The sequence below is a fragment of the Pleurodeles waltl genome, chromosome 5 (genome assembly GCF_031143425.1).
Source record: "Pleurodeles waltl isolate 20211129_DDA chromosome 5, aPleWal1.hap1.20221129, whole genome shotgun sequence".
NCBI lineage: Eukaryota > Metazoa > Chordata > Amphibia > Caudata > Salamandridae > Pleurodeles > Pleurodeles waltl.
The window spans coordinates 517,260,340-517,284,164 of NC_090444.1; the positions used below are offsets into that span (position 1 = coordinate 517,260,340).

General features: G+C 45.1%; 1 long non-coding RNA gene across 1 annotated transcript in view; it reads right to left on the reverse strand.

Annotated features, from left to right (window-relative positions):
* Positions 1-5,459: 5,459 nt before the first annotated feature.
* The window catches only part of LOC138297279 (uncharacterized), a 36,115-nt gene continuing 17,749 nt past the window's right edge, over positions 5,460-23,825 (reverse strand). The window contains exon 3 of the long non-coding RNA XR_011203995.1: positions 5,460-5,872. This is a non-coding gene — a long non-coding RNA (uncharacterized lncRNA). The remainder of the gene's footprint in view (positions 5,873-23,825) is intronic.

A 23,825-nucleotide genomic window follows, 5' to 3' on the forward strand; every position in this document is an offset into this window, starting at 1 on the left:
AGTGTGAACATTTGGTGATTGAACAATCTCCAAACAACTCCTTATGTTGATGACTTGGGAAATGTGAATAAATTGGATGTTTGCACTGTACAAAACCTATGTGGGCAGTAATTGATTAGAAGTGACTATTTCATGTGGTTACCAATGATGATGAAAATACACTCCCTCATAAATTTAATTTTACAAATTTTACATCTCAGGGTGCAAAGGGCAAGCATAGAATAAAAGAAATGCCCTGTGTTGTGCCATCGATAATTTTGACTATGATAGTAAGTACTTGTGGGATGAATCTGGAAGGTTCATGATACTACTGCACTGAATCAAAAAAACAAAACCATAAAAGATATATAAATCAGATTTAAAAGCCCCTAGTGCCTCCTTGCGCCATATTATCGTCTTTTTTTTTTTAATGCTAATGTGGCCCAACGAGGCCAAAATCGATGCACCAAATTTACAAGCACGCTTTGCGCCACTTTGTAATACTTTGTGCTACATTATGCGTTCACCAGGCATAATGTATGCAAAGGGCGCGGTCCCCGTTGGGGTGGAGGGCGAAAAAATGGCACTAGGAAATCTAAGAGATTTCTTAGCGTCATCTTTTTGGCACTTTTAACGCCTGCTCAAAAAGCAGGCATTAAAAGGAGGCTCCCATTGGTTTCAATTGACCTCTGGGTGCTTTGCAGGATTTGCATCAGAATGTTTGACGCTAATCCTTAAGAGCACTGAACTAGTGTCAAAAATTCTGACGCTAGTTTCCTAACTATCCCCGTGGTGCGACGTATATTAAATACGGTGCACACATGGTGGCGTTAGTGGTGCGCTAAGGGGCGCAAGAAAAGTGGTGCTGCACTAGGTGCAGCGCCATTTTTCATAAATCTGCCCCATAAAATCCTATTGTACAAACAACAAACAGAACCAATGAAACGCCCACCAGTGGCAGGTGTAAGCTGTAATTGGCTGGAAATAGTGAAGCAAGTCACTTTTCTTGCTACCCCCCAGCAATGGAATTGGTAGCTTTTCAGTCCAAATCCCTTCTTGAATTTGAAGCTATTTTCAGATAAAGCAATAAAGTATGTTGATGTGTTGAAAATTATGTTTTTTTTTTTTTATCATATTAGATATTATATTTTAACTTTAGCGTTTATTTTTTCATTTTTTACTACTATTTGTGTAGTTGTACCTTTGTGTAATGAGATAATGTTTTGTGTTTTTAAAATATTTTTATGATCCTTAACCACCTAAGCCTTGAAGCATCTTGTGCATGCCACGAGGGACGGGTTGAGGCAAGTCATATCCTCTTTTTTTCCAAGAACACTGTAATGGTTTTTAAAACAGTTCACAAAATACAGCACAGTGCTCTGTTATTTGCACGTGCAATGCAGTGCTAGTGAAGTTGAATAGCTTCATTAGGCAGCCGGAACCCCCACCACTCCAAAGGGGGAATGGAGGTGGGAGTGATCACATATCCCCACATTCATAGCATCCTATTAGACATTTGTATCACACAGCTTGTGTTCTTTTCTCTATGGCAGTGGTTCCCAACATTTTGACTTCTGTGGACCCCCACTGAATCATTATTGGAATCTGGGGACCCCCCAATGAGTCATTACTGAAAGCTGGGGACCTAGGGCCAGATGTAGGAAGGCATTAGCGCCTCGCAAACGGCAAAAAACGCCGTTTGCGAGGTGCAAATGCCCTCATGCGATGCAGAAACACATATTGCGAGTCGGTACCGACTCGCAAAATGTGTTTCAGACTCGCAAATAGGAAGGGGTGTTCCCTTCCTATTTGCGAGTTGCACCGCGATGTAGAGTTGATTTGTGACCGCGAAAGCGGTCACAAATCAACTCGCAGTTACCATCCACTTGAAGTGGATGGTAACTCATTCGCAAACGGGAAGGGGTCCCATGGGACCTCTTCCCCTTTGTGAATGCTCACAATAATATCTTTTCAGAGCAGGCAGTGGTCCTATGGACCACTGCCTGCTCTGAAAAAAAACGAAACTAAAAGGTTTCGGTATTTTTTCTATTTGCAGCTCGTTTTCCTTTAAGGAAAACGGGCTGCAAAGAGAGAGAAAAAAAACTGCTTTATTGAAAAGCAGTCACGGACATGGTGGTCTGCTGTCTCCAGCAGGCCACCATCCCCGTGAGTGTCTAGACTCGCTATGGGGTCGCAAACTGCGACCCACCTCATAAATAATTATGAGGTGGGTCTTTGCGACCCCATAGCGAGTTGCAGAAGGTGTCTGAGACACCTTTCTGCATTTCCTTTTGCGAGGTGCAAATTGCGAGTCGCTGGGACTCGCAATTTGCACCTCACAAAAGGAAACCTACCTACATCTGGCCCCATATTTGTTAATATTATTTAATTTTCTAAACAGTCCCTGACCCCGTGAAGAGGCTTCGTGGACCCCCAGGGGTCCCCGGACCACAGGTTGGGAACCACTGCTCTATGGTCTTGCAACGCTTATGTGTCTTTTTAGTGTCCCAGGTCCCAATACAAGGTAAGCGTTAGAAAGGTTCTACAGTGGGATAGCGATGGCATATGAGTTTTTAACAGGTTTCTATGCTGCACACAATTTGGTTCTCTTATTTGTGGTATCAGCTGTAAACATTTCCAGAGCCATACTTAACCTTAGCCTCCTAGACTAAAAATGTACAGGTGGAAGTGCCATATTTTTCTACTTCAGCGCTATCTCTTGTTTGGCTGCTAGGAGCATCTGGATATCCTCACACAGTTGTTGTTCGGCAGCCCCCCTTTCCTTTGGCTCTTAAACCTAAAACTACTACCCCCTAGTCTTGTGGTATAGGAAGGAAGCTCCACCACCTTCTGTCCTGTAGGGGCTCTGTACCGAGTACTTCTGCCAGATATGCACATTGTGTCCCACTATGCCACACTGTCTCCAACAATTTTTGTCCATTCACGGGAACATCCTGCTCAGCCTATTCGGGGTGAAAGCAGTACAGAGATGCACTTGATTTGCCAGTTTCTGCAGACAGTTTAGTCAGAACATTTCTGTCATCATACAGCCTGTAGTTCAGTTGACCCAGAAAGGAGTGAAATTTGTGTGGGGAGCCAACAGGAACAAGCATCTGCTAGACTTAAAACTGTTTTCACCTCTGCTTCTATCTTAGGACACCCAGATGACAGACATCCTTTACTGGTCAAACAGATCCTTTTCTGTTGCAATTGAAGCAGTTCCCTCACAACATACCTTAGATACTAAGGAACTTCACTCCACTGCTTATTATTTGTCAACCTTGATGGAAAGAGGCTGCCTCACATTAGAGACATCATTTAAAGGGGGATGTCATAAGATAACACTATGGAATGACCATAAAAACTATTGTATCTAGCCAGCATGATGTGCCCCAAATGCAAAGCATGCACGTTGGACTCTTCAATTTGATTATGTTAACATATGGTCCTGGAAACAAAGCTGATGCCATCTTCTGCCAAACAGGGAATTGTGAGAAAAGGCCTCTTTTGTTATGGTTGGCCCCCACATTTTGCCTGATATTTGATGTAGTCTCAAAGTTGTTAGTATCCAGGGCCCCTGCTACCCAGGTTCCCTGGGCCAGATCTTTTTCCCTAAAACCTTTGTGATTTATTGGCAAAAATGACAACACCTTTAGCTGCCACTATAAGTCCCTAGTAAATGGTACTTAGGTACCCAGAGAATGGGATACTAAGGGTAGACCTCTGAGGGCAGCAGCACCAATTGTGAAACCCTCTAGGGCCATGCATCCAGAAGCACCCAGCACTGCCATTGCAGGCTGGGTGTTCTGATACAATCCTAAAAGTCAAACTCAACATAGCACATAGTTTGTGTGCCCTGTCCACTGCACACTGCGTGAATCATAGGTAAGTCACCCTTTTGGCGGGCCTTCCAGCACTAAAGCAGGGTGCACTATATTGTTTGTGTGGGCATAGATGCCTGAGCAATATGCCCCTACAGTGTCCTTGCCAAACCTGGGACATAGTAAGTGAACAGAGCAGCCATTTTAATACATGTGCTGGCCACTGGTCAGTTCGAGTTTCACAGCCACATGATGGTTACTCTGAACCCTGGATTGGTTGGTATCAAACAACTCAGAATGATAAATCCAAAATGGTACCAATATTGGGTTTATTACAAAATGTACCAAGGGGTCACCTTTGAGGTGCCCCCTACAAAAGCTAACTAACCTGGCATGGTTGCTGACTGGTCACAAACAGCCTGCAACCAACAGACAAGATACTAGAATCCTGTGGTGAGAGATCCTGCTCTCTGGGTTCCAGAACAAAGCCCTTCCTGGGTGGAGGTGCAAACACCCCCTCCTGCAGGAATGTGCACTGCCCTGCTAGCGAGCTTCAAAGGGCTTCCCGCCCTTGAAACTTGAGCTCAAGCCTGCTGCTAGAAGCAGATGGCCGCCCCCATTGCACACCTCCACGTTTGGCGGGAGCAACAACATGAAACTACACAAAGGACAGGATGAGTGGTCATCCCCAGCTTGTACCACCCCTACAGTGTTGCATGCGAGGTGACCCATCCATTTCATTTTCCTCCATCTTGCATGGAAGGAAAATAGCCAATTGGGTGTAGGGAAGTGACCTCTGCCCCTAGGAAGTGGTCACTTAGTGGGTGTAGCACCCTAAGGTAGATGACCCATTGGTCACTACCAGGTATTCCCCTAAAGGCCCACTAAATACAGTATTTAGTGAGCAGCCCTAGAACAAGAAATCAGATTCCAAGGACAAAGGAAGACCAGCAACAAAGAAGACCCAAGGCTCAGGTACTGACGTCCTGCTGCACCATGAAAAGTTGGGAAACCCTGCCTGCTACACCCAGGACTCAGGAATTGTCACTGTGTGGTTGCTTGGATGTTGGACAGACTCTACAAACTTCCAGAGGCCCTCCACTCTTTAAAAATCACCAATGATCTCCCTCCAGAGTGAAGGCATCACTCTCCTGCAACCCAAGACCAACAACCCAATGAAGGCCACTTCACTGACCCGCTGCTGACCAAGAAACCAGATGCTGCAGCTGGACCAAACTCCACCCAAAAGACCATGAGGACAAACCCTGCAAGTGTGCTAAGCTTGGTGGCACTGCACCCTCCAGTGGCCAATCCGTGCAAAAGCCCCAGGTACTGGTTACATAACGTAGGACACCAAGAAGGACAGTCCCCTCTTGACTGAAAGAAGGGCAGGAGGAAGCCACAGTCAAGGGACTTCAGAAACCACCAGGACCTCCCAACAAAGTTCCCCTGCTGACCTGCAAGCAAACCACAAAGAGATCTATTGTTTAACTGTAGAAGAACCGTACCCATTTGTCCCTCGAAGTTTTGTAATGTAGGAACATGGACCTAGATCGTATACAAATGTTTACACCTGTTTGGAGTCACAAGGAAAGTAAATGTTCCCGTGACATACTTAGGAAAATGTCGAACTGATGCACCTGAAGTCTGATGATCGATTTTAATTGGATGATGTCCCTTCAGCATAATGTGAACTGACACTATTGACAAATCGGAACATTTCATGTAGATTAATATAGCGTTGGATTTTCAAACTTTGCTCAGATCAGTACGTTGCTGAGAGCAGAAGCAGAGAGCAGTCCTTTTTTGGTCAGAGACACGTTCCTGATGCTTGCAGATGCCTTGCTGAACAGATGCTTTGCTGATGAAGATTCCCTGAATGCTGTATCCCTTGGAGAGGTATCTTCCTCTTTGCCATTTGTTCTTGCCCCTTGAAATGTTCTTTTAGGTTAGAAACTCCATCATGCTACACTTCTTATTTTATTTTTATGTTATTGTATAAATGGACTTGGAGTCTTGTTGCTTCCTAGAGCAGTCCATGGTTGGCAGTCATTGAAGGATCACAGAGGCCCCTGCAGAGAAGAAAATGTAAGGGGAAGAGAGAGAGAAAACACTGATGTGAGTCTTGTCACACTTCCTCACAGACAACTATGGAAGTCTGTAAGAAACAATATAATTTTAGTGAAGAACCTTGCAACAGATCAATACAAAATCGTACGTAACAAGTTCTCTAACTCAGCCCCTTCTCCTCTAAACTTAGATGTAGTTCTCTCACTGAAAATATAGAACAAGCATTTTCAGTGCAATGGGTCTCACGTTTGCTCGAGTTAGAGTTATTAGTGTTGTACATTCCTAATTGGACTTTTCTTGCCACATAAATTGAAAATGAAAAGTAAAGCAGTTGACATAAGCAAGCCAATTCAAAGTGCCACGGCCACTGTGAGCACGAAGGAGAGACACAAAAGGAAAAAGAAGTTTTCTTGGAGTCAAACGTATCTGCAAACATGCAACTATCCATGTAACAGGGTCGATGGCCAAGGCAGTAACAAAACTGCCCCAAGGAGAGACAAACCTAAAACATTTACAAACGATAGCAAAGGATTTTTGAAAGGGAAGCCCATGAATGAGTGATAGTGATGGACGTGCAGTGGGTGTGGTTAAAATCCCACAGATAGATTACAACACGTCAGAACGCTTGCACACTCAACCTAAAACAATTACTATTGTCCTTTAGAAACCATGTGGTGTGGTTATCACTTATGACTCTGCAAATTAGTAGAGAGTTCTCTGTACTGTAATCCAAACTTGATTATTCTTCAAAATTCCAGGAAATTATAATATGTACAAAGGCTGCAGGCAGTCAAAACGGCGACACACCCACTGCAAAATAAGAATGTGCCCAAAACACATAGAAATGTGCGAAAATAGCTCTCACAAATATCCATACAAATAAACAAGGCCTTGAAAACTGTAACTAATTGTAAGTACGATCTGAATGGTTGAGAAATTACAAATAGCAGCGAGTCAGCGTTCCATTGTTTCTTGCTCCTTCTGGTAGCGCAAATTTATTTTTTTAGATCGAGCATAGCAGCGCACTTGCGCTGCTTTTCCGACTTGTTGGTATGTATCTGGACTTTTAACAACCCCTGTCTCACGCCCATCACTATCACTCGTTCGTGGGCCTGCCCTTTAAAAACCCATTGATTACATTATTAAATGGTTTACGTTTGTCCCTCCTTGGGGAGGTTTTGTTACCGCCTTGGCTGTCGCCCCTGTTACATGGCTAATTGCACTTTTGCCAATAAGTTTGACTGCGAGCGAACTTCTTTTTCCTTTTGTGTCTCTCCTTATCGCTGATGCTCATGGCTGCTGTGGCGCTGTGAATCGGCTCGCTTATGTGAAACTGTTTTACTTTTGATTTTTAAGTTATGTGGCAAAATCCGGTTAGTAGTTTACAACGCTAATTGCTCTAACTAGAGCAAATGCGAGACCTATTGCATTGCAAATGCTTGTTTTACAATGTAAACGTTTATTAGTCAGGCCTGAAATTCTCAGCTTCCAATATGCGGCTCTCTTAACAAAGGACAAGACAGGAAGGGAAGTAGGCTGTAATGATTGCCTCAGGAGTGTCCCATGCTCCATTTAACATATCGTTGGGCTTCAACCAAACATCTAAATAACAGGATAGACTGGAAAAATACCACCAGCCCACTCATAGCAAGTTTAAGAGATATGCAAGGCAAGAGACCAGGCCCAGGGTGAGACTTCTTTCTCCACAATACTTACTGAAGGCCACAAAAACATTTTTAAATATAAAACTAAAAAATAAAGAAATGTGGTTACTTACAAGCAAGCACCACTGTTTAAGGGCCAAGAAATGGAAAAGGTGAGATCCACAAACCGGTCCCAGCCAGGGCACAAAGCACCTGTTTGCATGAAGCAGACAAGAGAAACAGGACTAGTTAGGCGCCTTTTCCTCCGCTATGGCTTCAGGTAAGAGGTGAAGTCTGTTGGGTACAGGAGTGCTCAGGAGAGGGGCTGGGGGAAAGCTTTTTGCTTACATGGTGCCAACTAATAATTGTGAGCACTGGAATGAGGAAAGGAAATTGGAGTAATGAAGATTACTGGTAAGTAACTGGCACCATTATATCTGTAGTTAAGTAATAATACAGCATGGCTGTTGTGTAATGTTTTTCTCCAGGTAGGCATCGCCACAAAGGCATATCTTTCCATTTCATAAAAGAAATAGTGTGCAGACTACCTCCATCAGTTTTAGAGAACTTTCTTCATGGAGCATCCAGTAGATATTCTGGAAAGGCGAGTGGCTTAAAGCTGCAGCTCTTTCAATGACGAATTAACATTTTGTGTGACTCCTCAGCACGGGCGTTCCCTCTTTCAGGGAACGCTTCTCCCTCCTAGGAATACTGATTCCATTACACATCTGCTTATATGAAACTTTCAGGGATACCTAAGGACGTGGGCACGCCAGGTGTGGTGTGTATTGTAATTATTAGGACACGCCCAGGGTGTGCCTTGAGAAACTGCAGTGGCAAATAGTTTAGTACTCGGAAGTGCTGTGACTATGGCTTCTCTCAACCTCTTGTGGCCTTTTGCGTGTACACTGTCCTGAAATGCTTTAGCGTAGAAGTAACAGGGCTGGCCTTTAAACCCAACATGAGCCTGGGTGGTATCTACAGTGTATAAACAATTATGGCCCAGATTTATACTCTGTTTGTGCTGAATTAGCGTCATTTTTTTACGCTAATTCAGCTCAAACTTAACTCCATATTTATATTTTGGCGCTAGACAAGCCTAGTGCCAAAATATTGAAGTTAAAGTCATTTTTTTGGATGCCTGAACCTACCTTGCGTCAATAGGATGCATAGTAGGCTTTCCTGTACAAAAAATGACACTAAGGCCCTAGCGCCTTATTTATCCTCCCGTGCAAAAATGGTGCACGGGAGGGAGGTGGGACTAAATAATGGCACTAAGCCTGCTTAGCGCCATTATTTAACGCCTGAGTTAAGGCAGGCGTTAGGGTACTAGTGGACCCATTTCCATGGTGAAACACAATGGAAAGAGCCCACAGGTGCCCTCCCCAAGCCACAGGAACACCCCCACCCACACCAGAGGGACACCACTGGTTGGAGGATCCCATCCAACGTTAATATAGGTAAGTAGAGGTTAAGTATGTTACATTTTTTTAAAGTGCCATTGGGGATCCTGAAATGGGCCCCCATACATGACACTGGGTGCAATAGCCATTCCCAGGGGAACCTTGTCCCCTGTGCTGGCCATTGGAGTGGTGGGCATGACTTTTGTCATTTATAAGGCAGGAGTCATGTGGTATGGATTATTTTGGGTCAAGAAATGACGCTAGGCTGGTTAGTCATCTTATTTTACTATAACCAGCCTAACTTAATTTTTTGGTGCAAAACACCCTTCTCCAATTCCACCACCCTCCCCTTAATGCAGGTAATACCACACTGGTTGTGTGGTCACCCAACCCTCACAGCTGCCCCATTCTTCTTCAGACACTCAATATGGTTACATTCTCCACAACTGGCTTTTCTCATCAGCCGGACTATATTCCTCACTTTATCCAAAGATTACAATATTGGTAGATAGCTCAATCTGTTCTCAAGGCAAGAATAACTTCCATACAGTTTTAATTCTAAACAGGAGATGGCTCCCCTCCCCTCCATTGTCATGGGGCATTATGAATAACTCTGCATTTTAATAATTACAATTGGCTATAGCTTCAACTCCTTATGAGTAAATATTGACCCTCATTACCTATAGATTGACCGGTTGGACAAGTCTCTTTTAATGCAGAATGACCTCACTGTTCTCTCCGCTCCACCATACTTCTTTGGCACTATCATGCAAAATGGACTGGTTGAGTTCCAGGATAGCCAGAACACTTCTGTTCCTTCCCCGTATCGCACCCCGGATTCCCCTCAGGCAACCTAACAGGAGTAACAGAAAATGAGAAAGGGGGGCAAATATCTGTGAGATTTATATGGTCCTGTGCATCATTCTCCCCAATCACGCAAAAATCAAAAGAATGCACAGTTCCAAAGGTAAGGCGGATCCTCACTACCAATTAGGGGAGGGGTCAGCCAGTACCTGCAAGCACTTTGTGCTTGGGACAAGAGACCTCACTCACCACCCGGTGCCATGCTTCATCACCGGGCCATGCTCCACATCAGGCCGGCACTGCAATGCCTGACGGCCCCCTCAAGGGGGCTCGTTGCCAGAGAACTTATTGAAATATTTGCCAGAGATGTATGCAAGAGTGTGGGATTGGAGTAAAAAAAGAAGGTTAAAATTGGCTAGGGAAATCCAAAGGACAAACCTTCATTACAAAAGGGAGCCCCTGTCAAGATTAAAAACAAAAGAGAGGGTAGGGGAAGTTGGATATAATGACCCAGTCCCCCTCCACCTTGGTCTGTTATGTGTCCGGTATCCCTATTCTAGGTACTAACATAAAGCGAGGTCGTGTGTGGGTTATTTCCTACACTACCTACCCAAAAAGTCTGGTCAACATGTTTCTCGCTCTGGTAGTCTAAAGATCTGTTGCCAATTTGTCAGGACCTACAAATTTTTTTAATCCTCACTGTCAAATCAACACATATGTAAATCTTATTGTAGTTTTGGCAATCTAAGCAGGAACCCTCCTAGAGTCATAAGTCATAAGAATGGGCTCCTTTGGGATAGCATTGGGTGCTGATTGATTTTAAAAGTCTACTACCTTGTAGTGTTAACCCAGCTATCCGGTACATCTACCCCTGCTTCGTGCTTCCTCTAGGAGGTCATGTCTTAAAAAGGAGTGGTCAAATTGTAGGAAAAAATACACATATGACTTCCATCAATGATGCAATAAATCAATCATTGAGCATGCAATTTAATTGCTTTTTAATCGAAGCATCTTACCCCATCCCACCAACTAGGACAACTGTTCAAATTGCAGCAGTCATTTTTATCCATCGACCAAAGTAAACATTTCAAAACCTTCTGGTTAGTGTCTCACATCCAGCGTTCACTTAAAATCTAAACAACAATAAACAAAACACAACAATGATTAGTCCAACAGTTCTCTCCTTATTCAAGGAGCCATGTGGTGTCCATAAAGATTACGTTGAAGATCCACATGTAAGAGATGGTTGCAAAATAAATCCCAGACCTACAACATCCTCATTTTCAGAGTGCCTGAAGGGAGGTCAGGTCGTTGGCAAATGGAACTCACACCTTGCTCTGCCTGCCCTTTATTTAACTAGACAAGTTGAACCATACTCAGGGCAAGCAGGAGAAATGGCCAGAGCCAGTTTTAGAGTTAGACAAATTAAGACTGCCCTGTTGCCTGAAGAAGTAAGAGTGGATCTGGTTGCTTAGACCCCAGAACACAGAAGTGACTTCAAGGCTTAGATGGCTGACTTCCTGTTTGAGCTACAGGGAAACAACAAGCTTCCAGATGCCTTTCCTGCTTTCCAGATGACCATACCTAATTGGACCTGACCTGCTCTCCTCTGCTGGCCTCTGTGGAAGTGAGTCCTGGCCACCCAAGTGCTGTCCTCAGGGTCCTGGCCTTTGGGTGGAATCAAATTGTACTTATCCTTGCTTAACTGAAGATTTCACCGGATTTGATGCAGACTGACACAGTGTGACTGACGTAGGGCCTCACATCGCGGCTCCTCACAGCTCCTGATCAGCAGTTTCAACGGATTCAATTGGCATCACAGTATCGCATAGCTACTTACCAGCCGCTTTACCGGACCCAATGCAGCATGATGCACAACGATGCTGAGCCGCACCACTCCCTGAAAGTCTCCCCAGATCCACCACAGCATGATGCAGGATGACACATAGCCACATAGAATCACCCTGCACCTTCTTTGCATCAAAGGACGCAATTGGTCCTGTATCCAGCATGCGCTCCATCGCAATCAGCCTGAACTTAAGACTTTGTCCCGATTCAGCTCAACCGGATACCCACACTTAGCACTGTGCACCGGTTGGCACTATTTTTACCTAAAAATGTAAAAAGACTCATAACTCCGGTTCTACCAATTGAATTCTTGTCGTTTTGGTGTTATTTTTATTTTTTTAAATATTATCTATTTTGCATGTGCTGTGTCGCTACTGGCAGATTACTGCCACCGAACCACCAACGCTGACAAGCTTCAGATGCTCTATTTCACTGGGCAATGCCCCTCATTTTATTAGATGGATTGCCTCTGCAGTAGTATCACATACGCTGGCACCTCGTGCCTCATTGCTTGTCACATGGGAGACAGAGCTGGGGAAGTGCTCTACAATGCATAATGTAAACTGGTTCTTACCTACCCCTTTACAGTGATCAGGAATGGCCGTCTGAAGCTAATACGATTTTATGCGTTACATATGGCCTATATGACCCCAGAGAAAATAAACTTGCTTTCCGGGAGCCAACTCCTTATCAGTGCTTAATTTGTGCTTGTTGTTTCCGGTGTGGAACACCAGCACTTATTTTTGAGTGCCAGCGCTTAGTTTTCTGCCTCAAGCATTTACTGCGAGCAAAAGACACATATGGACGGAGGAACAGAAAAACTAAAAAGCGTCACAAAGGGAGAAACCAGAAAGCTGCAAGAGTGAGCTGAAGGGGCAGAGAGTGGCTGTAAATGGATTGAGGAGGCCCGAGATGGCTTCAGGATTACGCTGCCTCAGTATTCCGTGCTCGCATATTTAATTGCAGCAGCTGCGTGTTTCAGAGGAGGGCTTTGAGCACTGGGACGTTTTTATTTACAAATTGAGCACTGCTCCTTGTGCCCTCGCTGCCACCACTTTGGAGCCCGACCACATGATCTGGTCATGCCCGAACCTCAGCAACTGTTGGGCTGGGGTTACGAACCAACTTAGGGAAGTCTCTGGAGGAGACCGACCACCATAGTTTGGGTGTATGTGTCTTGTGGCCTCTTCATGAGGCCCACGACCGACAACGCCCTTTCTCTTTTCCTCGGCTTGGCGTTCATGCTCGCGATTCGCTCTGTGACGCAGCTTTGGGAGGTGCCCATACCTCCTAACTTTGACTCATGGAGGTGGGGATGCATTGCACGGGCACGGGCCGAGAGCGCGCTGCTCTGTTGCAAAGAAGTTTGCGGGCTTCGAAAATGCCCGCAGTGGATGAGCTGGGATGTCCTTGAGACTTTCTGTGCCGAACACGATGACACTCTCCCGTTGTAGCATTCACCCCAGGGGGCTGTTCCCGCCGGGGCTGGCAGCTACTGAACCTGCTGTGGCCCCTGTGCACCGCCTGCCCCACAGAGGCAAGACGCTGCTGCCCACCACTACTGCTGTGCGAGGTGTCTCCAGTTACGAGAACAAAGTTCTTCACACCATCATATTCAGCCGCAGCGCTTTTGGTAGTTGCGCAGGTCCCTTGACATTGCCTCATATGCATTTACACATTCACTCCCCTCCACCAACGTCCTGTGACCCCCGCTCCCTGTAATTCAAGCTCCCATGACATACCATCGGAGGTGCCTTGCCGTCCTTCCCAACAGTTTCCCTAGCGGTTCTTGTTTGCTGTTGGTTTACACTTGCTGCGCCGTCCTCCTGATGTCTGTGAATACTGTGTGAGGCATGTACTTCTTACTTTTAGTATGCTATGTTGTACTTTCTAGGGCCATTTCTCCGCTATGATGTGAATTCTCTCAGAAAATGTGGAGCCATGTAGTTTCTTCTTTGTATTGAAAATCGAATAAAATTAATTAAAAAAAATACAAAATGTTCTCATCACCCCACAATTATTTTCTCGTGTTGTGTTTTCATTTTATGGCTGTTTGAGTGTTCCTAAAATGCTTTACACTTTGCCTCCAAATTAAGCCTAACTGCTTTGTGCCAAGCTACCAGAGGGTTATTCACAGATTTATTTAGTGACTTTTGTGGTTCATCCTGGCAAGGATTGTGATTATTATTTGAAGAGGATCTCACCCCTCTCAACTAAAACCCCAATCTCTTACAGTTTGGCTTCTGTTCACGTCCCTTGTTTTGCACTAATTTAGTTACTCCCCCAGTTTAAAACTTAAGAGCATGATTGCTGTGATACTAGTGTGAACATTACCCGCCAGTGCTGGGCCTAGATTTCTGAACGTACATATAATCTCCAGGGCACACGGGCCTGAGAAGGGGCAAAACACGTGTTGGCAGTGAAATTTGCTCTTCTGACATTGTTGTAATGGGAGCAACTATTCCTTCTTCGAACAAGCAGAGTTGCTGCCTTGTGCTTTCACGGCTCACAATCACGCAAGGACATTTCCAATTTATACTGTTCCTCAAAATATTTATGGTCGTCTATGTTTGAATTGTTTATGAAAGGCATACATTTATAATGCACCGCAAAATGAGTGTACTAGTCTTTTTATGTTCCGTTCCACAGCCATGAATACAAGAAAATATACGTTGCATTAGGCCGATTGACTAAGAGTGTCATCACCCCACAGAATACAGAGATGAAACTCCCCTCCGACATTGCATTAGTTCTACAAATTGCGCATGCGCTATTTAGGGCACAAACACAAGTCTAACTTTAACGGGGGTGGCAAATCAGCACCTAAAATTACACTTTGCGCTCAGTTACCGTGCAAACCAGTTTATGCACCGGCTTGGAAAAGAACAAGCAGGGTGTGGAATTACTGCCCCTCTTTCTGCGTGTTTCAGACATTACCGGGCTAGTTACCAGGCACACACAGTCCACCTGGGGCTGGCAGGTGGAACTGTGCCTGTACCACGTTCATAATTCCGGGTGAGGTAAAAACGGTCCTGTAAATCCCATTCCGACGTTCAATGAGCGCCTTGGGCCACAAGGGGGGGGGGGGGAGCTGTGCACCGACGTTCAATGAGCGCCTTGGGCCACAGGGGGGGAGGGAAGGGGGAGCTGTGCACCGACGTTCAATGAGCGCCTTGGGCCACAAGGTGGGGGGAGCTGTGCACCACGTGATCGGTATATAATTCTATGTCAGGACCGGAGGCTCGGATTATGCTGTCTCTTTTTTAACTCAAATTTTCACAGCAGCCAATTACAACATATGAAATGAAAAAACTACATTTCCCAATAACCCATAATATCCTGTCACGAGCTCCAATCACCCAACGTGACCTCTGTCCATAAGAGTCCTGAACCTAAACGTCACATCCTCTTTCTTTGCTGCTTCGCAGCAGATAAGTGCCATTTTATTCTACTCTCATGTTTTTACTATCGAATATTGCATGTATAAGTGTTTATTTACATTTGATTAGCGTCGCGATTTCGCGCGCTCGTTTATTTAAATAATCCAGCATTTTATTGTAAAAACCTGTATTTTCGCCGGGGAGTGGAGCGGGAACACTGCGCGCGCTGCGTGCAGTCTGTCTTCAGTGGTGGTATCTGGTTTTGCCAGACGCGCGCATTTTACGAGCCGATCCATTTCTGAAGCGTTCCTCTTCAGATCGGCTCGTAGATTGCAGCGCGCCTCGGGCAATTATTTTACCGAGGGAAACAGACTGGAGAAGTGTGTCCCTGACGCCCAGCCAGTGACCTGCTGGGTCGTAAAATCTAATTAGGCTCTGCCTAGAGTGTGAAAACAGGCGGCTCCCTCCACCAATTATACTTAAATTCAGTATTGTGAATTATTTTTGCCTGTTAAGGGGTTTTATCACACCCCCTTGTATTAGAAATAAATATTAATATTCATAATGGCTCAATGGAATGAGGAGGAAACAGAGTACTATCCTGAAGATACGACTGACCAGATAGAGATTAATTTGGTTGAAGCACTCGATTCCAGAGTGCAGCAGTCAGTGAATGATGCCTTGGAGAGAGCTTTAGGACCCTTCTCGGGGCAATTTCTAGATTCCGCTCACTCTCAAGGCTGGGTCCCAGGTTCATCCTCGGGTAGCCCCGATGGGGTCAACCCTCAAAAAGCCTCTAATTCTAAGGCCAAAACAAAAAATATCATTAATGAGGATGACCAGGGGGATGTACATGAGGAAGCATTTGCTAAACTACGCAAAAGACGTATTGACGAACACAATTATAGTAACTTAGATAATTCTTCCTCTACTGGGGATTCCTCCGATCTGGGTTCAAATGACCAATCGCCAGCTCCTAGCAAGAAAGCTAAGAAACGCCCCTCGTCGCAACTGCTGGACTTCGACCCCTCTGAAATAATACATCCCAGATCCTCTAATTGGCTTCCGTCTTGAGAGGTGGCTCAGTATGTGCACGATAATCTGAGAAAAGGCTATGATAAAGTGGTTCGCACTCGCCTTAAGACTGAATGCCCCAGACCTGATTTAGATAACAACGTTGCCGACACACCAGAGGTGGACCCGACCATGGTTACCTTCTTAAAAAAGTTCTCTAAAGATCCGAAGAAAGGTTTGGACAGGTCATGGCGCTCTTGCCAGGACAAGCTTCTTGATATGTCAGGACCACTTACTAAGATTCTAGATTTAGCTGCTAGTTCTAAAAAGTCAGGTACTCCGTAGAACACGGATGTCCTATTAGGTTGGGCGCAACGCGCGATTGGCCAACTTGGCAACACTAATTGCGCTATATCAGCTGAGCGCAGGAAGTCCATTCTTATGCGCATGGACCCAAAGTTGGTGGATCTCACAGTCTCAGAGGCTGGACCTGCCGCTGATGGCCTCCTGTTTGGATCTTCCTTTATTAAGGAACTGGCAAAGTTTTGCTCTACTTTTTCTACGCTTGATAAAGCGCAGTTGTCCCTAAAAAAGGTATATAGAAGAGGCCTTTTTGTCAGGGTCGGATGTTATGGTGGACGAATGTCTGGCTGGGGGCTCCTTTAACAGTCCCCAAGGATATTACCCGAGAGGTCGTGGTAACTGGACCAGCGACCAGTCAGATAACACCTTCTACCCTACCCGGAACAGAGGTGGTAGACCCAGGTTCCGCAGAGGACATCGCAGGGAGCAACAAGGAGCGATCCAGGACGCCTCCTACTCTGGTAAGACTTCTAAACCCTTCTCAGGTTCTTCTTGGAGGGAGAGTGGGACTGTGCGCTCACAATTGGAGAAAGGTTTCTGGGGATCCTTGGATACTTCAGACGATTTCAGATTTTCATCTAGAGTTTCTCAGTACCCCGCACCAGTTATACCCCCCGATGCAAATGAATTTTTCCCTAGAAAATCAGACTTTTATAGACAAAGAAGTGCAAGCATTATTAGACAAAGGTGCGGTAGTATTGTCAACGCTTCACCCAGAAGGATTTTGCAGCCCCATATTTGTCATGGACAAAAAAGGGGGTGGTCACCGTCTGGTTTTGAACTTGAAAGACTTCAATTCCTGGCTAGTGTACAGACACTTCAAAATGGAGGGAATCCACATGTTAAGAGACATCTTAATAGAAGGGGACTGGATGGTGCGATTGGACCTGAAGGACGCCTATCTTTCAATTCCAATTTTTCCACCACACAGGAGATTCCTTCAGTTCCATTGGAGGGATCAATGCCTAGAGTTTACAGCCCTCCCTTTCGGTCTATCCTCAGCACCATGGTGCTTCACGAAGTTGTTGAAACCAGTTGTGGAGTTTCTGAGAACCAAAGGGGTTCGGTTGATAATATATCTGGACGACATCCTGTTAATGGCCCAGAACCCAACTACAGTACAGAGACATCTGAACTGGACAATCAATCTATTACAGGATTTGGGATTCCTTATCAATGCACAGAAGTCATTGTTGAGCCCAACTCAGGTAATAGAGTTTCTGGGATTCGAGATAGATTCGATACAAGCGCAATTGATTCTCCCTTCTCTGAAGATTCGCAATATAAAGAGGGAGTTGAGGTCAGCTCTAACAAGTCCGGATATTTCATTAAGAAGTATTGCTCGACTGGTGGGTCTACTGGCGTCGTCCATTCAGGCAATCTTCCCAGCCCCTCTTCATTATCGGGCTCTACAGAGATTAAAGATCAAGGCCCATATTTATACTTTTTGACGCTAAACTGCGCTAACGCAGTTTAGCGTCAAAAAATGTTGCGCCGTCTAACGCCATTCTGAAGCGCCATGCGGGCGCCGTATTTATGGAATGGCGTTAGACGGCGCAATCAGACCGGCGCTGCCTGGTGTGCGTGGAAAAAAACCACGTAGACCAGGCAGCGCCGGCGTTGGGAAAAAATGACGTTAGGGCGTCTTAAAATGGCGCAAGTCAGGTTGACGCTAAAAAATCGTCTTAACCCGATTTGCGCCATTTTTTCGACGCCCAGACGCCATTTCATGACTCCTGTCTTAGTAAAGACAGGAGTTATGCCCCCTTGCCCAATGGCCATGCCCAGGGGACTTGTGTCCCCTGGGCATGGTCATTGGGCATAGTGGCATGTAGGGGGGCACAAATAAGGCCCCCCTATGCCACAAAAAAAAAAAAAAAAAATAATAATTATACTTACCTGAACTTACCTGTACTTCACTGGGATGGGTCCCTCCATCCTTGGGTGTCCTCCTGGGGTGGGCAGGGGTGGCAGGGGATGTCCCTGGGGGCAGGGGAGGGCACCTGTGGGCTCATTCTGAGCCCACAGATCCCTTAACGCCTACCCTGACCCAGGCGTTAAATTCAGGCGCAAATGCGGGTTTTTTTGACCCGCCACCTCCCGGGCGTGATTTTTGCCCGGGAGTATAAATACGACGCATTTGCGTCACCGTCATTTTTTTAGACGGGAACGCCTTCCTTGCATCTCATTAACGCAAGGAAGGCGTTCACGCAAAAAAATGACGCTCTTTCTTCATACTTTGGCGCTAGACGCGTCTAACGCCAAAGTATAAATATGGCGTTAGTTTTGCGCCGAATTTGCGTCGAAAAAAACGACGCAATTTCGGCGCAAACGGAGTATAAATACGGGCCCAAATATGTGAGTCAAGGTTGGAGTTACTCAACCTTAATTCCGTTGACCAGGGAAGTAAGAGAGGAGATTCAATGGTGGTTGCATCACATGGAAGCCTGGAATGGCAGAGCCATCTTCGGGTCCAATCCGGAAGTAGTGATAGAATCCGATGCCAGTCAGTGGGGTTGGGGAGCCCGCTGCGGATCGGTAGTGACAGGGGCTCGTTGATCTCCAACAGAGCAATCCCTCCACATCAATTGTTTAGAGCTGCTAGCTGGTTCATTTGCGATAAGGAGTTTATCCCCCTCAAGACGGATTGTTGCATCCTGTTAAGGATGGACAATGTATCAGCAGTAAGATACGTCAACAAGTTAGGGGGTACGAAATCTAAGATTCTAGCGGAGATAGCCAAGGAATTCTGGCATTATTGTCTACAACACAGGTTGGTGATTGTAGCGGAGTATTTACCAGGAGCCCAGAACACGGTGGCGGACTGGAACTCCAGGTATCTGAGGGATGCCAGCGATTGGAGATTGGATCAGAAAATGTTTCAACAAATAGTTCAGATATGGGGCCCTTGCGAGGTGGATCTTTTCGTCTCTCGCCTCAATTCCCAGATCCAGAAATTCTTCAGCTGGAGACCGGATCAGTTGGCCTTAGTGACGGATGCATTTCTACAGGATTGGTCTCCATTTCGGGAGTATGCCTTCCCTCCATTTCTATTGATTCCCAGGGTACTGTCTCAGATTCGGAGACAGGAAGCAGACCTGATACTAGTGACCCCGCTGTGGAGGTCTCAACCCTGGTTCCCTATTGCGCTTCAACTAGCTTGTGCGCTACCGTTGCTCATTCTTCCTCGTCGGGACTTATTGTTGAGTCCGGAGGGCCTTCAACATCCTCTGGTATCATCGGGGACTCTTACGTTGATGGCATGGATGGTTTCAGGAAAAACTGGGAAACCCCAGGCATTTCGCAACAAGCTAAGGACTTTATTAAACAAGCCTGGGCTTCCAGCACCCACAAGAGATATGCTTCTGCTTGGCGCAGATGGAATAGTTGGTGTAATGGAAGAGATATCAATCCCGTGGAGTCAAGTATTGATTTAGTGGTTAACTTTTTAGCGAGTCTAGCCTCCACTGGTCTGGCATATAGAACTATTAACAACTTCAGGTCAGCCATTTCGGCTGGTCATATCCCTATTGATGGTAAACCGGTTGGTGAACATCCACTAGTCTGTAAGTTACTGAGAGGTATTAGGTTTGCTAATCCGCCTCAGTCCAAATATAGCATGCTATGGGATGTAAACGTGGTTTTAAAATTCATTAATACTTGGCCTAGTAATAAGTTTTTATCGCGCAAGCAACTTTCGGCAAAATTAACTATGTTTCTTTGCTTGATTTCTTGTAAACGAGTTTCTGATGTTAAAGCCTTAGACTTATCCGGTAGAGTATATTCTCCTGAAGGTGTTTCCTTTTCCATCTCCAAGAGGACTAAAACTAATTGCAGGTCGGTATCCTATCCTTGGTATCCGAATAATACTAAGTTATGTGTAGTTCAATGTTTGAAGGATTATGAGTTGGTCACGGAAGAGTTCAGACAGAATATGAATGGTCAATTGTTAATTTCTATTCAAAAGCCATTTAGACCAGTAGCTTCTGCCACATTAGCAAGGTGGGTTAAATGGTTAATGAATGAAGCAGGAATTAATACGGAACAGTTTGGGGCTCACTCAGTGAGAGGAGCTATGGCTTCCAAATCATTTAATCTGGGTTCTAGTTTACAAGATATTATGAAGACAGCTGACTGGTCTTCTGAGAACACATTTCGTAAGTTTTACTTTAAACCTGTGGTTGATGTTGCATCTATTGTTATTAATCAGCTTTAAAAGAGCATAATCCGAGCCTCCGGTCCTGACATAGAATAAAAAAAATTCTAGCTTACGCGACAAGAATTTTCAATTCTATTAAGGACACGGAGGCGAGGATTATCCCACCCAGTATTTTATTTGAAAGTTATAATCAATTGTATAATTGTTATATAAAAGCATTATACCCTCCCTTGTTTTGTTGGAGAGATGTTTAAATATTGACTATGATTGTTTGCCTTTGAGAGGTATTATTATATACTTTTATTTCTCCAGGTTCTGATCAGAAGAATTCTTGAGATACTTTCGGAGATCTGTTGCGCTGAAAAGATCGTTGGGTTCTTTCTTCTTCGGAAAAGATTGCGTTTTGGAGTGGTTCACGGAAGGATTCTTCCATAAGTATCAAGGTCAAGAGAACAATGTTGTGTTTCTTCGTGTTTGGAGACATTTCGAGTTCAAGTTGTTGTAAGATTATCTGTGATACAAAGAAAGAGGATGTGACGTTTAGGTTCAGGACTCTTATGGACGGAGGTCACATTGGGTGATTGGAGCTCGTGACAGGATATTATGGGTTATTGGGAAATGTAGTTTTTTCATTTCATATGTTGTAATTGGCTGCTGTGAAAATTTGAGTAAAGAAAGAGACAGCATAATCCTCGCCTCCGTGTCCTTAATAGAATTGAAAATTCTTGTCGCGTAAGCTAGAATTTTTTTTATCCAGTGCACATTTAAATTTTGTGACAGGAAAGCGAAATATGAAAATCTTTGTCTTGCTAAACTCAAAGTAATGGTAGAGGGTAAAGCATAAATTTTACTGAATTTAAAGCTGCTATGAAATAAAAATTGTTCCTTGAAAAACCTTGAAAAAGTCCAAATTAATATTTACAGAAATCTCATTAAAACTACACTATTGCAAGAATGTGCCTGATTGACTGTAATCCGTCAGACTGGACTATAGTGAATGTAAACATCAAGTGAAGAGGCAGATTCTGCCTCACAGTCGCCGTGCTTGGCAGGGAACGGGTTAACTGTTAGCTCTAGCAGAGCAGTTTGTCGGTGTTTGCTCGCTGCAGAACTTTGCACAAACTTGCAGCAACAGAGGCCTAGATGCCACTGAGAAAGGCGCTGGCAATAAAAGCCTACACTGTGCTGAGGCCTCCTTTATCTATGACGGCAGTGAGGGAAGAGCTGGACACCTGCCAAGTATCTCCAACAATTGTGAGAACAGCTTCAGAAAAGCTGCGCACAGACATAGTTTGGACATAGTTTGAAACATGCCTCACCAAACAGTGGCGTAGCGTGGGGGGTGCAGGGGGGGCCGGCCGCACCGGGCGCAACATCTGGGGGGGGGGGGGGGGGGGGGGGGCGCGCTCGCACTCGCGAGTGCTAAAATCCACGGGTTAGGGGGCGCAAATTACTTGCCTTGCCCCGGGTGCTGTCAACCCACGCTACGCCACTGTCACCACAGGAACGTCTTACTGCCTCTTGAAACTCTTCCAGGGTCGGATGGGGCAGAAAATAGTCCCGGCACCGAAAAAAAATGGCCTCCATTAGCATGTAGCAACATGTGGCTCACATTTACAAATGCGGGCACTTTTGATCGGCATAGGTATTTTGTAATACATGGAACAAATTTGTGCTTGCTGCGGCAGTTTTTGTGGTAATATCGCGGAAATCAGCAGTCCGAATCGGCTAGCCTGTGAGACACGCTCAAGAGAAGTATGTGCCTCTATTTAGGACCAGGCTGGGGACGAAAAGCGGCCCAGGCTCAACTTTGTAAACCAGTCTCACAGCATTTTAAAATATGATTTTTCAATTATTCATGCTGTTAGATATACTATACGGGTGGAACGTATACATTGCCCTGGATTCATAGTGATTACCTCGCTTTCATTTATAGAGTGATGTTCTCGCTTCCACGAGGAGTATACACATTGTTCAATAGCACCGCAGTCTTGAAAGCGTGATATCTCACAATATCCTCCATGAAACTTGTCTATCATCTGTTCGACATTATTGTATTGAATGACTTCCGTTTACTTGTATCGCAATATCTGATTGTATGCCTTTTTACTTCATTGAATAAAATACATTTGAATTATGATTTTTCAATTTCGAATGTATTGCCTACAATGTTATAGATTTCTCAGATAACTCCAAAGAGGGGAAATGAAATGGTTTGTTACATTACATTTTATTCCCGGAGCTTCTTGGCGCTGAGGGAATATGAGAGCCAACTATGAAATAAATTGCTCGTGGATGGTGGAGGCGAGAATCGGAGAGAAAGAGAGGAGTAGACTTTTGCAGCAGTTAAGAGTAAAACAGACCTGGACTGGAAACCAGAATCCGTCCTGGTACATTTGTTCAACCAGCCCCACCCCACAACCAGATTAGGCCTTTGGAAACTAGTGCTGTAAAAGCAGCCCACCAGCCTGCGGAGAATGGCATGTTCGGCCCTGGAGCGAAAGCTTGGACAGGTCATGGCGCTCTTGCCAGGACAAGCTTCTTGATATGTCAGGACCACTTACTAAGATTCTAGATTTAGCTGCTAGTTCTAAAAAGTCAGGTACTCCGTAGAACACGGATGTCCTATTAGGTTGGGCGCAACGCGCGATTGGCCAACTTGGCAACACTAATTGCGCTATATCAGCTGAGCGCAGGAAGTCCATTCTTATGCGCATGGACCCAAAGTTGGTGGATCTCACAGTCTCAGAGGCTGGACCTGCCGCTGATGGCCTCCTGTTTGGATCTTCCTTTATTAAGGAACTGGCAAAGTTTTGCTCTACTTTTTCTACGCTTGATAAAGCGCAGTTGTCCCTAAAAAAGGTATATAGAAGAGGCCTTTTTGTCAGGGTCGGATGTTATGGTGGACGAATGTCTGGCTGGGGGCTCCTTTAACAGTCCCCAAGGATATTACCCGAGAGGTCGTGGTAACTGGACCAGCGACCAGTCAGATAACACCTTCTACCCTACCCGGAACAGAGGTGGTAGACCCAGGTTCCGCAGAGGACATCGCAGGGAGCAACAAGGAGCGATCCAGGACGCCTCCTACTCTGGTAAGACTTCTAAACCCTTCTCAGGTTCTTCTTGGAGGGAGAGTGGGACTGTGCGCTCACAATTGGAGAAAGGTTTCTGGGGATCCTTGGATACTTCAGACGATTTCAGATTTTCATCTAGAGTTTCTCAGTACCCCGCACCAGTTATACCCCCCGATGCAAATGAATTTTTCCCTAGAAAATCAGACTTTTATAGACAAAGAAGTGCAAGCATTATTAGACAAAGGTGCGGTAGTATTGTCAACGCTT